At 37.2% G+C, this 15394-nt stretch overlaps 1 protein-coding gene across 2 annotated transcripts in view; it reads left to right on the top strand.

Annotated features, from left to right (window-relative positions):
* Positions 1 to 15394, top strand: part of ERBB4 (erb-b2 receptor tyrosine kinase 4) — a 1212321-nt gene that overhangs the window by 812101 nt on the left and 384826 nt on the right. The window lies entirely within an intron of this gene.

Raw genomic sequence — 15394 nt, 5'->3', positions numbered from 1 at the left:
GAGGTTTCCCATTGGTTACTTGCTTTACACCCTATTAATGAAGTGGTGGCCCTCAACCAGTCTGACTGGTCCTGGAAGGTGACCAATCAGAGACTGAAGTGAAGTTCCAAAGTCACACCCCTATGCAAATGAAGATAAGGCCAACAAACAGTCTGATTGGTTTCAGGAGAAGACCAATCAGAAGTACTTTACTTTCTCATCTGCAATGCAGAAATGCGGGAGTGGGGTGTTGCAAAGGGAGTAGCCTTTGATCCTTTTGTTACTTGAGTGTGGAGAGGTGGGGTTTTCCTTTTGATTCCGTTCTAGGAAATCAGCACAAATCGGCCTTAGGTTCCCTGCCTCCGGACCCTATTCTCCTGCCTCACAAGCATTGTTCACAGTTTTCATCACAACTCACATGTTCATCCTTGTTTACTAATGAAGTGTTTCATAGAGTTCAGTTTCACAATTAAATAGAACTTAAGGAACTATTTTCCCTTTTTTTCTCTAATTTCTCATCACTTGAAAACTGGGAAGCAAAAGAAGGATGTTTATGAATTACTGAAAACGTTTGCGGACATTCAGCTTTCCCTTTTCATAACATTTACCAAGATGTTTCACATGTGTCTTTCCTCTCCTATTGGTGTTCCCTCATTCAGAACTTTTATTTCAAAGTTGAGAGAGGAGGTAGGGGAGAGACCGCTGGTTACACTAGAGGATGGGGGCAAGGGATGTGGTATCTACAGGGAGCTGAGAAAGAGGAACAAGCAGATCAAACTGCTAACCCATTTGGCAATCTTTCAAGCCTAGATTGTTGCTAGCAGCTGTATGCAACTTTTATTTAATTCTTTGCTGCTCAGCAAAACCACATTATGTTCAATTTAGAGGTTATTCTTTTGCCAATTGTAGGTGCTCTTTCTACATAGGAGAAAAATGGAAAGAAAATTATGCAGTGACATTTCTTTTAAAGTTCTTGGTAAAATATAAGTAAGAGAAATACATAAAAGAAATAAAAAAGCTTGAATAAAATGCACAAGAAAAGTCATCTCACAGGTAGTTATCCTGATCAGCCACTTTTATTCTCCTACCTCTCTATGCTTTATTAAACAAAAAATGTTGATCTAGATAATTTTTTGAAAAATATTTTCTGTGGAATCAATTCAAACTCTGTACTCAAGAATTAAAGTACAGCGTTAAACTAGTCATTTAAAACATGTGCCAATGAAGGTTTCCCAGAATAAAGAAATTGGCTTTACTACAAAAAATACAATGATAAATTTAAAAGTCTTTAAAGCAATACAATGATGGACAACCATCACTTCTACATTTCTAAATTTCATTGAAATGCATAATTTAAAATTCCAACTATTTTTATTGAAAAGACTTGCTATGCATTCTTAGTGGAATAAACAAATGTCTAAGGGTCCTTATAGTTGTATACTGGACAGGAATCTGCCTGCTTTTGTTCAGAAGAGGAAGATAGATTAACATCATGCAGTTTTGCAACATTCTCATGAAATAGTAAATCATTTCTATTAGTATATACAATGGGCTCAGAGATTTTTTTCCTGAGGGATAAGAAACAAAACATGGTCTCATCAATAGTAAATTACATTAAGGGTAAGAGTATAATGCATGTTGAATACTTTTTAAAATATGTAAGAAAGTAGAGAAAAACTAGACATCACTTTTCTTCTCTCCTCTCTTCCTATCCCTCCTACAAAAGTCTTTTATCTGACCATATTTCAGGACAGAGCCCCCTGAATTTTCCTTCTTTTTGCATGATGATGCCTCTGGTTCTTTGCTTTGAAAGGTAGCCTAGTGTCTGAGCTCAAGCTGGGCGTTTCTACCTGAGTTTGAATCTTGTCTCCAACAGTTTCTAACTACGCTTGCTTAGCCCCTCTATCCCTTATTTTTCTCATATAAGACTGAATTGGAATAATAGATTAAAATATTGTGAGGTGATGAAGTGAGATGGGGGCGGGCACCTTTTTCCGTGCTCTTGACATCCACCTACACCACCCTGTACCCTGACTGTTGTTGACTAACCCGCTCATTTCACACACACATCAAAGATTTTGGTAAATGACCCAAATCATCTTTTTAACTCCATGCAAGTCATTCCCTAAGTGATTTTGAATGAGTGTCTTGTTAATGATCTCATTCAACGTCTTTGCCTAATGGATTCCTGTCCTCCTAAAATCCAATGAACTTTTGGAGTATTTGTATTAATCCCATCAGAAATCAAGGCCTTGTTGTGACACAAAGTTTGTCTTCCTATGTATGTTCTAATCTATTTTGGGTGTTCTTCCCTCCTTTGTCCCAAATGGCTATTCTATTTTTGTATCTGTTATCACAAATTAGATACTTGGTTGTATTGGTTAAGAGTATGCACTCCAGAGATAATATTTTTAGGCTCCAATCCCGGGCTTATTATAAACTGTGTGATCTTGGGCAAGTTATTAAATTTCTCTGGCCTCAGCTTCCTAATCTGTAGTGGTACTTTCCTCCTAAGTATATCATAGAAATAAATTGCCTAGAACCATGCCTGATACATGATAAAATTGTAATATATTTAAGCTATAACTACCTCTTTAGCATGTTAGCTAACAAGTGCTTTCATTGTAATTAAAGGATTTGTATTTCAGAAGTTACAAGGCCAAAAATATTTTTTAGAAAACAGAAAACTGGAGCTGAAAGATAGGTAGTAGAACTGATATTTATTTAGACTTAAAAATAATTTGCAATGAAATGCAAGAGATGTCTGTGCAGTGGTTTGCAAATCATTTATCTTTTTTTCTATAAATAATAACTCAATTTCCAGATCTGTCTAGTAGTATATTAAGAAGGAACTCCACTGAAATAGCTTTTGATGGAATCAGATTTTAAAATGTATTATACATCCATTATCCTTGAATTTTAGTTTTTGTGTATGAACTTCAAAGGTGAATTAATGAAAACATTCTACAGCAAGACATTTTAGGCTTATTACTTACTATAATGCGTTTTGGGTCACTTTCTTATAACCTCCATCAACTTTAAAATCACATTTTTATTCCTTTGGCTTTCCGTGGCATTTTAGAAATGTGCCTATTTGTTAATGTGAGTTCTTTTTATTTTAAGTGAAAGGACATGGACATATACACATATTTGTGTGTGTGTGTGTGTGTGTGTATGTGTGTATACACATGCACAGCTAAGGCCCTGTTTTAACAGCAAGTCCCTTTGACAGATGAAAAAAGGGTAGTAACATACAATGAGTCTTCGACTGCTATACCTCAGAAGACTTTGTTTAATATTGTGGCATGGAGCTACCTAATCTTTTCCAATTTGCTATCCATTTTTCTTTGTTATCTGTCTCAGTGATGTGTAATCTCCACAACTGACTGCTATAGGCTAGCAATCTGTAACAAAAACTCAGTCTCAATCTTATATATAATAAAAAAGGAAGGCTGTAAGATTAATGGCACCAGCCATAATTATAAAGTCCCAAACCACAGATATTATAAGACCTTTCAAAATGTACTCAGGGTTGAAGAAGCTGTGTTAGCACTATGATGTGAAGATATTGGCCTCTTAGTAAAGGAGATGTTGGTTTATTCAATCTGAGAAGCCCATTGTGTTTTGAGCACTGTTAGGAATTATGGAAAAGAAATGGTTCCTTCCCTTAAGGAACTCATAATAATTTTATTCATCTCAGTTTTCCCATGACAACACTCATTTCTTATAAATTTATATAGGAGATATTTCTATTCCTGGAACTATCAAGTGGAAGCCAGATGAAAACACAGGCTGTCCCTGGAGACCATACTACACACAGATTATCAGAATTTCTTTATGTTCATGGTGAAATAGAACCCAAACATTTCTCCTTAAACACTGACTATTCTGATAGGATCAAATGTACAAATATGGGAATATTCATAGTCTATCTTTTGTACCTTCTCAAATATTTTGTGTCTGCTTAATACTTTCAGTCCACCAGACCACACTGTTCTGCTGTCTCCAGACACACACACACACACACACACACACACAAAATCCCTAGATGTTGTAATGCACAATTAAGATACATAACAACAACAACAAAAGAGGCCAATAATTATTTGATAAGAGAGCTAAATGGAATGGAAAATACTTGAGGAGAATGGTTTAGTCCATCAATCACATAATAGTGATACAATGATGGTGGGGGTAGAAGGACAAAAGGTTTGTGATGAAGGAAGATAGGAAGAGAGAGAAAACTGGAGTTGGGGTTTTGCTGAATGAGAGTGAGAGCTGTGTGAGATAACAGTTTAGAACTGTTGCCATGGGCAATGCTTTGGATCCCATTTCATGTCCTTTGAGAGTAGTAAATTTCTTTTGCTTGAATTTTAGCTGTTGAACCATGTTTCTCGAATGTGACACCACTCACAAAGTGAACACGTGGGTGGTTACGGTTCCTCAGGGACTCATTATTAGCATGTCTGACTAGCAATCTGACAGATGAAGGTCATGGAGTGGGCTGAGACCCCCACATCAGTGACATCTAGTCTTATTCACTAATCTACCATTGCTCCATCCATGGGTTTCTGTTTCCCTTTCTGAAACACCTGGAAACATTTCCTGCCTTCTTTTTTTCTCTCCATGTACACCAGCCTGAACTCTAGAAGAGACTGAAGTTCCAGTGGCAGAGTGAGTTTCACTGGAGTTGGGTTATTCATAACATTCTTGCTGAAACTGTGGCTTTTCACGCCTTTGTCAGAGGATGCAGAGATCTTTGAAACCCACTTGTCTTTGTCTGCTATGCCCGCGAAAGCCTGTAAGGGGTCACACCCTCCCAGCTTCCAATTGCTTGACCTGTGGTAACTTACTGATCATTTCAATCCTGTTTGCGTAAACATTTCTGTCTCCAGATTACTTGATGTATCTGCCGTATCACCTCTACTGACCCTCTCCCTCTTTATCTGTCTTTGCTGTTCAGTAAAATTGTTATGTAATGTGTTGTGATGGAAGAAAAAGGGAACTAACATTGATTAATGCTTATTACATGCCAAGTACTTTGCATATGATATTCAACTTAGTCATTCCTTCATCAAATATGTGAAGTAGGTATCATTATCTGTATTTTATTAGTGAAGAAAGTCAACTCTTAGGTGAAGTTCTTTACCCACAGTTCCACCAATTGTAATAATGGAGCCTGAAAGGAGATAAAAATGATTTAATAGCTGGTGTTTTCCACACTTTACCAGCACTTAGTAAAAGCTTGTATTTTTTGCATTTTGCCAGCATATAAATGAACACTTAGAGAAGTAAGTGACAATATTGTAAATTGGTTACATACTCAGTAGTATTTTCAATATTTTAGCTTTCCTAAACTGTAAGCTCTAATTTCCTATCACATTCTCCTTTAGAAATAAATGCCAATTACTAAAATGTGTTTGTACTTAATTGACATTTATTTTAGACCCATTTACTGCTGAACTTTAATAAACAAGTAATAGAATCAAAGTAATTGCCAATTAGAAATGAAATAATGGGCAACAAAATTTTGACTAGAAACATGCTATGTATAAAAGGGCTGATGTGCCATGGGAGGGACAATTCTCTGGCTCTACTTAAAGGATGCTTTTCCAAAGTTACTTATTATAGTATATATTATATATAGTTTCTGTTAAGGATGGATGTCACTTGATTAACAACCAAATATGAAACTAGAAGGCACAGGTAACAGCATATTGTTGCACTTCCCTGTCTTTTGCTGTGGATGTTATATAATATACTTTAGCTCTAAACATCACTATCAAAAACATTCTAGAGTGCTGCAGTCATAGATGTTAAGGAAGTGTGAAGGTTAATTAAATGAACCATTTCTACATTAAAAAAATAAAATAAGGATGCTTTTTTATTTTATTTTTTTTTTTTTACTTTTTTTTTTTTTAGAAGAAGTCTTGCTTTATCGCCAGGCTGGAATGCAATGCGCAGATGATCTCCACTCCGACTGCAGCTCTGACTCCTGTTCAAGCGATTCTCCTGCCTCAGCCTGTCCTCACCTTTTTTTTGCGTAGCTTGGATTACAGGCCATGCATCACCAGCCCAGCATTTCAGTATAAAAAAATACTAAACTTTTTTTTTTGTTTTTTTTCTTTTTTTTTTTTTGAGAGCGGAGTCTTGCTCTGTCGCCGGCTGGAGTGGCGAGTGGCGGAATCTCAGCTCAGCTGCAACTCCGCTCCCGGAGTTTACGCCATGTCTCCTGCCTCAGCCCTCCCGGAGTAGCTGGGGACTTACAGGCGCCCGCCAACCTCGCCCGGCTAGTTTTTTGTAATTTTTGTAGTAGCAAGACGGGAGGTTTCCAGCCAGTGTTAGCCAGGATGGTTCTTGATTCTCCTGGGATCCTGCGTGATATGCCGCCCTCTCGGCCCTCCCCAACAGTGCTGGGATTACAGGCCTTGAGGCGACCGCACCGCGCCCGGCCCATTTTTGTATTTTTAGTAGAGATGAGGTTTCACCATGTTGGCTAGTATGGTCTCGATCTCCTGACCTTGTGATCCACCTGCCTCGGCCTCCCAAAGTGCTGGGATTACAGGCGTGAGACACCACGCCCGGCCCATTTTCTTACCTGTAGAGTAAAACAAATGGTAGTACTTATGCTATCATATTGTTATGAAAATTAAATGAGACAGTGTATATAAAATACCTAGTGCACTGTGCAGAGAGCAAAGAGTGCTCAATAAGCATTACATGATGTGGTGAGGCTGATGATGTCAATCATACTGTAAAGATTGGAGTATGCAGTATAGTGTACACCTCCATTTTTGGACATTTAAGTCCAAAGTATAAAAACAAAGTGAAATAAGCTAACTAACCTTTCTAAGGAATGACACAACCAGTAACAGAGTGAGATTTGAAATTCTAATGTGTCTCATGCCAGAGAGACTTTATGTAAGAGTACATATCTGTTGATACTTACATGAAATGTTGATTTAGAACCACAAATGCAGGAATTTACATTGATCCTATTGAGTATCATAGCTTTAATTTCAGCTCATTATTTCTTCCACCAAGTTCTTCCTAAATCTGAATGATTATTCTCCATAAGGGTATTCACTACCCCTTTCAGATTTGTGTCATTTGCAAATATGATAAGTATATTTCAAACATTTTATGCAACTCAGTTATTAAAAGGTCAAATATGATAGATGTGAACAGAAGCTTTTGGCACACTCCTAGAGTCAGGATATCAATCCAGGCCAGCTAGCACATCAATACTTTTATCAAATGTTCTGATACATGTGCCAGTCATCTACAAATCTACACAACTATTTCACATCCCATCAGTGTTTTACACAAGGACACAATGAAACACATGGTCACGTTCTTTCTATTGTTATCTTTTCATGAGCTACAAATCTGCTGAAAAATATGACATGAAATTAGTGGTATTTTCTTAATGTGTATTTTCATTAAAAAATATGTATTTATCTCTTACATGTACCAGTGAAAATATCTCATAAGGCAAAATAGTTAATTGAATTTTGGCATGTTTGTATGGCAGAAGGTAAGTCTACCAAAAATAAAATAAAATTTATTTAATATCATCCAAAATATTTAGGATAAAAATGTAAAATGAAAATAGCAGATGACAGAACTGTGTAAAGTATTACATCGTGTTAAAGTGCTACACACACACACACTTTAGAAAATGAAAAACACCAAAATTCAAGGTTATGAATTTTTTTCTTCTTTCATGTTTTTATGCATCATACAGCATTTCCAATTTGAACATGTATTAGAAATAAAATCTAGTAAATCTATCTGGAATGTTTACTATTTAAACGTAATGGGTCAGGGGAGTCATGGAGAGGTGGCATCTAACAAGAGCAAGTTGGTGGGTAAACCCGCTTTGTAGGCTCTTGGAGGAGGAGAGGAAGAGGAAAGAGAAGAACCCTAAGTGGGAGTGAAGCTTGTATGTCCTAGGAACAGCGGGAGATGAGAGTGAGAGGAGTAAGCCTGGAGGAAAATACTGAGGCATGGAGGAGAGGGCCACATGTTGTAGGGCCTTGAAGACTGTGGTAAGGACTTTGGCATTTACTATGAGGCATATGGCAACTTAGGAGATTTGACATGGTCTGACTAAAAAGATCACTCTGGCTAATATATTGAGAAAGAGATTGTCAAGGGGCCAGGGTGGAAGCTAGGATACTGGATAAGAGGTTATTGCATTAATCCAAGCAAGAGATGATAGTGGTTTGTATTGCAATGAAAATGGTGCAGGTAGTGAAAAATGATTGGATACTAGACAGATTTTGAAGTTAGAGACAACCAGATATGTTCATGAATTTGGATCTGTGCTGTAAGAGGAAAGAAAAAAGAGCTGAGGATGACTCCAAAGTTTTTGGCAGAAGATTCTGAAAGGATTGAGCTTCTATTGACCGAGATGGGGAAGACTATACAGGAATAATTTTTATGAGTGGAGTGGGAAGATTATGGATTCAGTTTTGAACATGTGTGTTTTCAAGTGCCTGCTAAGTACACAAGTGGAGATGTTTTGTAAGCAGTTGGAAGAATAAGCTTGCATATCAAAGAGTCTTGGACTGGACATAGAAATTTAAACCAGACTATTCAGGTTATATGAGGATTAAATAAGTTAATATATGCAAAATGCTTAGAACATCCTTGGAAGGCCCACCACTACATATAAATGAACAGGTTTTGCACAGCAGACCTCCAAGGGGTTATCATCTAGATTGAGTAACTGTGAAGGATGCTTCTGGACACCCTTGGTGGCTCTGGCAAGCTCATAGTAAGTGCTCATTATTATTGTTGTTATTGGTTGCAAAAAGCTGACACATCTCAGTATATTCTTTATGTTTTCAGGTAAGGTTTTTTCAGTTCGTTCAGACCCCTTATTATATGCTCAGAAATACATTTGACATTGATTAGAACTAGTTCTGTTCCACAGTAGGTGGAATTTCTATATTCTACTTTGTGCTAACAGCTATAAACAGTGATAATTAATGCTTTAAAAGTGCCTGGTTTGGAACAAATATTTGACAGTATCATATATAAAAGCTTTTAGTTTTTTAGGAAAAATTTAATGTTTTGTTATTTTGAGTCATTTTATGTTATTAATAATACTACTTTTCCAAAAAGCATTAAGACCTTTTAATGTTATTTTCTTTGAAGTTCACTTCCATTGGTTTTTGTAGCCTAAAGCATTCTGAAGGCGGTTGGAAGGAGCAGAGAATATACAGAACAGTAATATCATAGACAACATTGAGCCGATCTTTCCACTCAGTGGGAAATAGAATGCATTTAGTATGTTCATGTTTATTTCATTTTTGACATAATAGGTATTAGGTTATTTCTTACTATTAGTCCTTGTTACAATCACATGAGCTTGTAGGTATAAGTGATAATGGACGATCTTAGATCTGAGTGGATCATCATCAATTTTTCTTTTAACTGTAAAATTTGTGTTGACCTATCTATTCTGCTTAATTCTATATGTAAAAACAGATCTATACTCAGCCTGCAAATGGAGTAGCTCGTTGCTTCCATTTATGAGTTAAGAGATTTTATAAAATGGCCCTCTGACAGGTTTTCCCACCCCAGCCTGCCCAGCCTTCTGTTTGTAGCTGTGGTTTCTACCACTGTCATGCCCCCTCTGAATTGATCTATGTTTCCAGAAGGCGTCAGGAAAAATACAAATTTGCAAAATAAGTTTGAATCTTCAAACCTTCGCACAATTTTGTGCGCAAGATTAACTAGCCTGTCCATTAGCTATCTGTCTGAAATCCTGTCTGAGGTGATGCTGGAGGAGGTTCTGTGTACTCTAGAAGTCGCAGGTTAGCAGGAGGGAGTTGAGCCCCTGAGGGAGGGGTAGATGGAAACACTGCAGACACTTCTGTGTGCTTCACACTTCTGTTTGAAATTAGTCTTGATCACATGAGTGTATATGCTGTTCTAAAACTTTTGACTATAAATTGCTTGACTGAATATCATGATGATGCTTACAAAAACATCAAGTTTAGCAAGGTTAACCTTACTTATTTGTTTTTCCTGTGCAGTAATTGCTTAACATATTTTGACTTCATAACTCCTGACGAAGATGAAAATCCCAACCATAAATATTTTAGTTTCATTTTAACTTCATATTTTAAGCAAGTAAGAATACCTGCCCATCTTTTGTATCAACATGTGTAAAAGTTAAAGTTTCCATTTTATACTTAACTTTCAAATTAAGAGGCAGGATAGGAAAATTGAATTGAGACTTAAATAAAAAGTAAAGTCCATTCACGTAACAAAAGTGTGGATACGAATAAACAGATGACAGTGAGAACTGTCAGATAAGAACGAGCAGAAGTATTCACATCTGATAAAGGAGAGCAATTCCACATCATGGTAATGCCATTAATTCCTACTGATGTGTCATTTGCTCAAATCATATTGAGATTTTACTATTGTATGGGTGGTTTACAGTAAGTTAAACATGAAAAACAAAGCTACATATTTTTTAGTGCTGCTGGAGAAAGATGCAATTTGATGGAAATGTGTCCACAAATCAAAGAGTAAACACTAAGACATGAGAGACTGCTAGATTTTTACACTGCTTGTCTGAAAGTTTGGTTACCAAGCATCTGATCAGCTCTAACATTTAAAGCATTGTCTCAAAATATGTGTATAATACTAACAGAGTTTGGAATTATATGTCAAGCCATTATCTCATATATACTTTTGTCATTTTGCAACCATCAGCCTCAGAATCCCTGGAAGTGCTTTTTAAATATACGGATTCCTGTACCTCATCCAGACTATAAAATCAGCATCTTGCACAAGCTACTCAAGTGTCAAGACTAAATTTTGGGAACCATGACTCAAAACCATTTTCTACCCACAAGTCAAACTATGTCATTTTTATGCTCAAAGACCTTGACCAACTCCATAATACCCATATAAACTCCATAATACACACACAGAGTAAACTCCAAACTGTTTTAGAAGGCTTTTGTGATACTTTGTAAGCTCACACTCCAGCTGCTATTACTCATGCAAACTATGCTCAAAACCCCTGAACTACTCATTATGGCCTCAAAGAGTTGTGCTCATCCATGCCTCTCTGTTACTGCTTAGGCTAGTTTTTCAGCCGGAAGTTCTCCTTCCCTCTCCTTCACTGCTGGACAAACTAGATTGTTCAAGCAAAACTAAACTGCAGAGCCTTCTGCAATGCTTTCTCTCCACTTTATACATACCTATACTTTAGGAAATATTATGATCATAACAGTTACTTGCCTATTCCTCTGCCTATTTCCTGGATCCCAAAACCTCCTTGAGGGCAGGATAGCAACATTTGTCTTTTTATCCCCCCTCCCTGAACCTACACACACACCAAGAATAGGGACTGGGTTAGAGTAGACTTTCAATAAATGTTCTACTTTCCTATTTTGAATTATATGGTCATAAAAAAGGTATTATGCTCTCACTTCTTTCTCTAGTAAAAGTAGTTTTAAGAGGTCAAACCTGCCAGTTTTTAAAAGGAGTAAAAGAAAAATCCAGGGATATAACTGCATTGCCTTTAGCTAGAGGCAGTTTGAGGATATGATCTTTTATGGTTGCCAATGACTTCATATTTTGTAACTCTTCAACTGTCCTGGCCTATTACTTGCAGAAAGCATTACAGAGGTAGGCACTGAATCCCACATTCAGGTGGTCACACAAACGAGCACAACTTCTAGATGAATTTGTGACTCTTAAAAATATAAATGCAGTTCATGGACTCTAGTTGCTAAAAAGGAATGCAAAGGCTACATTTTTAGTAACATCTGCTGGACAAGCATAAAAGATTAACTTAGTCACATTTGCCAGCTTCCATGATGAATAATGCAATGTCAAAGCAGAGGGATTGCCTGTGAATTAAAATAATGGTGATGGGGAATAACCAGAACTTATTTTTATTTTATTTATTCATTTATTTTATTTTATTTTTTGAGACAGAGTCTGATCTGTCGCCCAGGCTGGAGTGCAGTGGAGCAATCACAGCTCACTGCAACCCCCACCTCCCAGGTTTCAGTGCTCCTCCCATCCCAGCCTCCAGAGTAGCTGAGAAGACAGGCATGCACCAACAATAGCGACTGATTTTTGCATTTTTTGTAGAGGCGGGGTTTTGCCGTGTTGCCCAAGCTGGTCTGGAACTCCTGGGCTCAAGCGATCAGCCCACCTCGGCCTCCCAAAGTGCTGGGATTATAGACATGTGCTACTGCACTACGCCTAGCACTTATTTTAAGTTATTTAAAAAAATTACTAAAGTAACTGAAATGGTTGTTTAAAATATTGGTTTGTTTCTTATTTCATCCCTTTGAGTCAGCATAACAGGACATACTAATTTGATTAATTCTCCTATCACTGAGCTATATGGAAATGTCACATTTTTCATTTTTAGTAAAAAAGTGGACTATTTTCTCACATAGCTTTAAAGAATTATTGCAGGCCAGTCACGGTGGCTTACGCCTGTAATCCGAGCACTTTGGGAGGCCGAGGCGGGCAGATCACCTCGGGTCAGCAGTTCGAGACCAGCCTGGCCAACAGGATGAACCCCGTCTCTACTAAAAATCACAAAAATTAGCCCAGTGTGGTGGTGCATTCCTATAATTCCAGCTACTTGGGAGGCTAAGGCAGGAGAATAGCTTGAACCTGGGAAGTGGAGGTTGCAGTGAGCCGAAATTGTGCCATTGCACTCCAGCCTGGGCAACAAGAGGGAAACTCGGTCTCAAAAAGAAGCTCAGTCACAGTGGCTCATGCTTGCAATCCCAACACTTTGGGAGGCCTAGATGGGTGGATCACGAGGTCAGAAGTTCAAGACCAACCTGGCCAAGGTGGTGAAACCCCGTCTCTACCAAAAATACAAAAATTAGCTGGGCGTGTGGCAGGCACCTGTAATCCCAGCTACTCGGGAGGCTGAGGCAGAGAATTACTTGAACCCGGGAGGCAGAGGTTGCAACGAGCTGAGATTGCGCCACTGCACTCCAGCCTGTGCGACAGAGCGAGACTCCATCTCAAAAAAAAAAAAAAAAAAAAAAACCAAAAAACAAAAATTGGAAAGAATCATGTACCAGGTTGAGACATGGAAGTGGGAAGATTTGGACAGCATTGGCAAAACCCCTAAACACCACTCTCATTTGCATATTCTAGCATCTGACTAATTCCTCTCTTTGTGGCCCTCATTTACAAAACACACTCTGGGGAGAAGTAGTTTATAAAACTAATTCACACTAAATATGACAAACATATAAGATCTCTTTTTCACATGAAATCAGGACTTTTGAGGTTAGTGCATGCCTGAGAACAGAGGGCAGGAAGAAAATCCCAGTAAGCTAGTAGGCTATCATTAAAATATTTGTTTTTTGTTTTGTTTTGTTTTGTTTTTTCAGACAAACAAGGGACGTATTGAAGCCTATACTTACATTCTTCACTGATATGGTCTAGGGTGAGCTCCTTTTAGATGTCACATGGACGAGTCATTGTTTAAGGAATGTAGCTGACTTCCAGCATAGCTGGAAATTAGACTGGGAATGATCTAGCTCCACTTGCTTTCATCCAACTCTTCTTTCCTGGGCTAGTGGGCTGTTAAAATTTAGATTTATTGGCTTTTCCCTTAAACTGATAGAGGGTGAACATTAGCTACAGAGTAGTCAAAACTCTTTTCCTGAATTAATTCTAAACTCTAAGAGGGTGATAAACTTACCTGTTTCAGTTTAATATTTTATGTCCATTGCTTAACATCATGCCTAATAACAAAATGAAGAAGGTACTTATGAAATAATCAGGGATACATGGTTGGAAGGACATAGGAGGGGACGCTTATTGGAAATTTTGTTGTTTTTTTTCTGTGCTAGGCAGTTAATTACTATGGGAACTCTTTCTATACTTCCCAATTAACTATAAGAATCAAACTAAGGTTACAGACATAAAAATGTAGTATGTACATTGATTCATAAATATCTCTAATCAGATATTTTGGTCAGATATTGTAGCATTTACTTGTTAATTGGCAACATCCAGTGATAACAAAAGTACCATGTCTTGCATCATTTTGAAGAGTAAAGCTAAAGCTGAACTGAGTACTAGGACAGATTCCAAAAGTGTCAAGACTCTAGAGAGAAAGTAAAATAGAGGTAGTCCTGGCTGAACAGCCATTTATGGGAGTACAATCAATTCTAGATCCTCTAGTGTGTTTGTCATAATAGAATTCTGAAATGTGTAGGTCAAGTGGAAATGGAAACTACCAAAAAAAATCATAATATCAAGTAGACAGTCAAGGTTAAATTATTTCAACTTGTTTGTGTGTGTGTGTGTGTGTGGGTACTATACGGGCCTTGCCCTGATACCTTATCAAGAACCGTCAACAGTATTTCTAGCAACATGCCTTTTTATATTGAATCTGGGATCAGATGTCTGGGTGGCAAATTGGAATTTCATGGATAAGAAGTTAAAAAATTAATCGAGTAGGAGAAAAACATTGAGAATATTAAAATGTCTAATATGAATTGTGTTACTTAACTCCTTCCTTTCCTTGTTCCTTCCTTCCTTCCTCCTTTCTTTTTCTTTTCTTCTCTTCTATTTGCTTTTATCTTTTCTTTTTTTTTTTCTTTTTTTTCCAGTTAGGTAGTATTCTGGCCACAAAGAATAAGGCCAAATATTTTACGAGCCCCAAACGTGATTAAATAAATCATAGATTAAATGGTAGAATATCTTATGCTCCAACTATCTTCAATTAACAGATCACTTAATGGATCAATTTAGAGGATTATACCAAATCTAAGAAATCACATTAACATTAGCTACTTTCTCATAAAAAAGTTTGTACTCCAAAAAGTTTTCACTGCCTCCTATTTTGTCTCACAGTCCTTTCTAATTTCCGCTAGTATAAATCAATTTAGATTTATTAGCTTTGTACAAAAGAACTCCTGTAAGTTTTTAATAATAATTATCATTATCACTGATTAAAGTTATATTGTTCAGGCCAGATGGAGTCCTTTTCCTGTCAGCTACAATGAGCTTGCATTATGTTGTTATAATGTGTTTGGCTCTAAATAAACAGATGGCAGAGTGACAGGATATTATATACTGGTGATGTCAGCAGCAATACTTCACTAATAGAATTGCTTTAAATAAACTCTGTTGTAGCAAAGATCCGCGTACTTTTAAGAAGATGACTGGAATAGAACCTAAGTATTGTATTAATTTGGAAATAGTACAGTTTACTTTCTCAAAGGTAAACCATCTGAATGGTCTGAGATTCAGCCAGAGAAAGTGTCTGTTGAATCTGTATCTTAACCATGTACTCATTTAACAGAATAGGCTCACTTAGGCAGTTTCATTGGAGGCGGGAAAACACTCCAGGTTGTAAGAACTTTCTGGTTAAGGAATTAAAAACTTG

The sequence above is a fragment of the Rhinopithecus bieti genome, unplaced genomic scaffold (genome assembly GCF_001698545.2).
Source record: "Rhinopithecus bieti isolate Rb0 unplaced genomic scaffold, ASM169854v2 scaffold_1070, whole genome shotgun sequence".
In the NCBI taxonomy this organism is placed as follows: domain Eukaryota; kingdom Metazoa; phylum Chordata; class Mammalia; order Primates; family Cercopithecidae; genus Rhinopithecus; species Rhinopithecus bieti.
The sequence above is the reverse complement of the archived record's forward strand: the minus strand, read 5'-3'. Positions and strand labels throughout refer to the sequence as shown.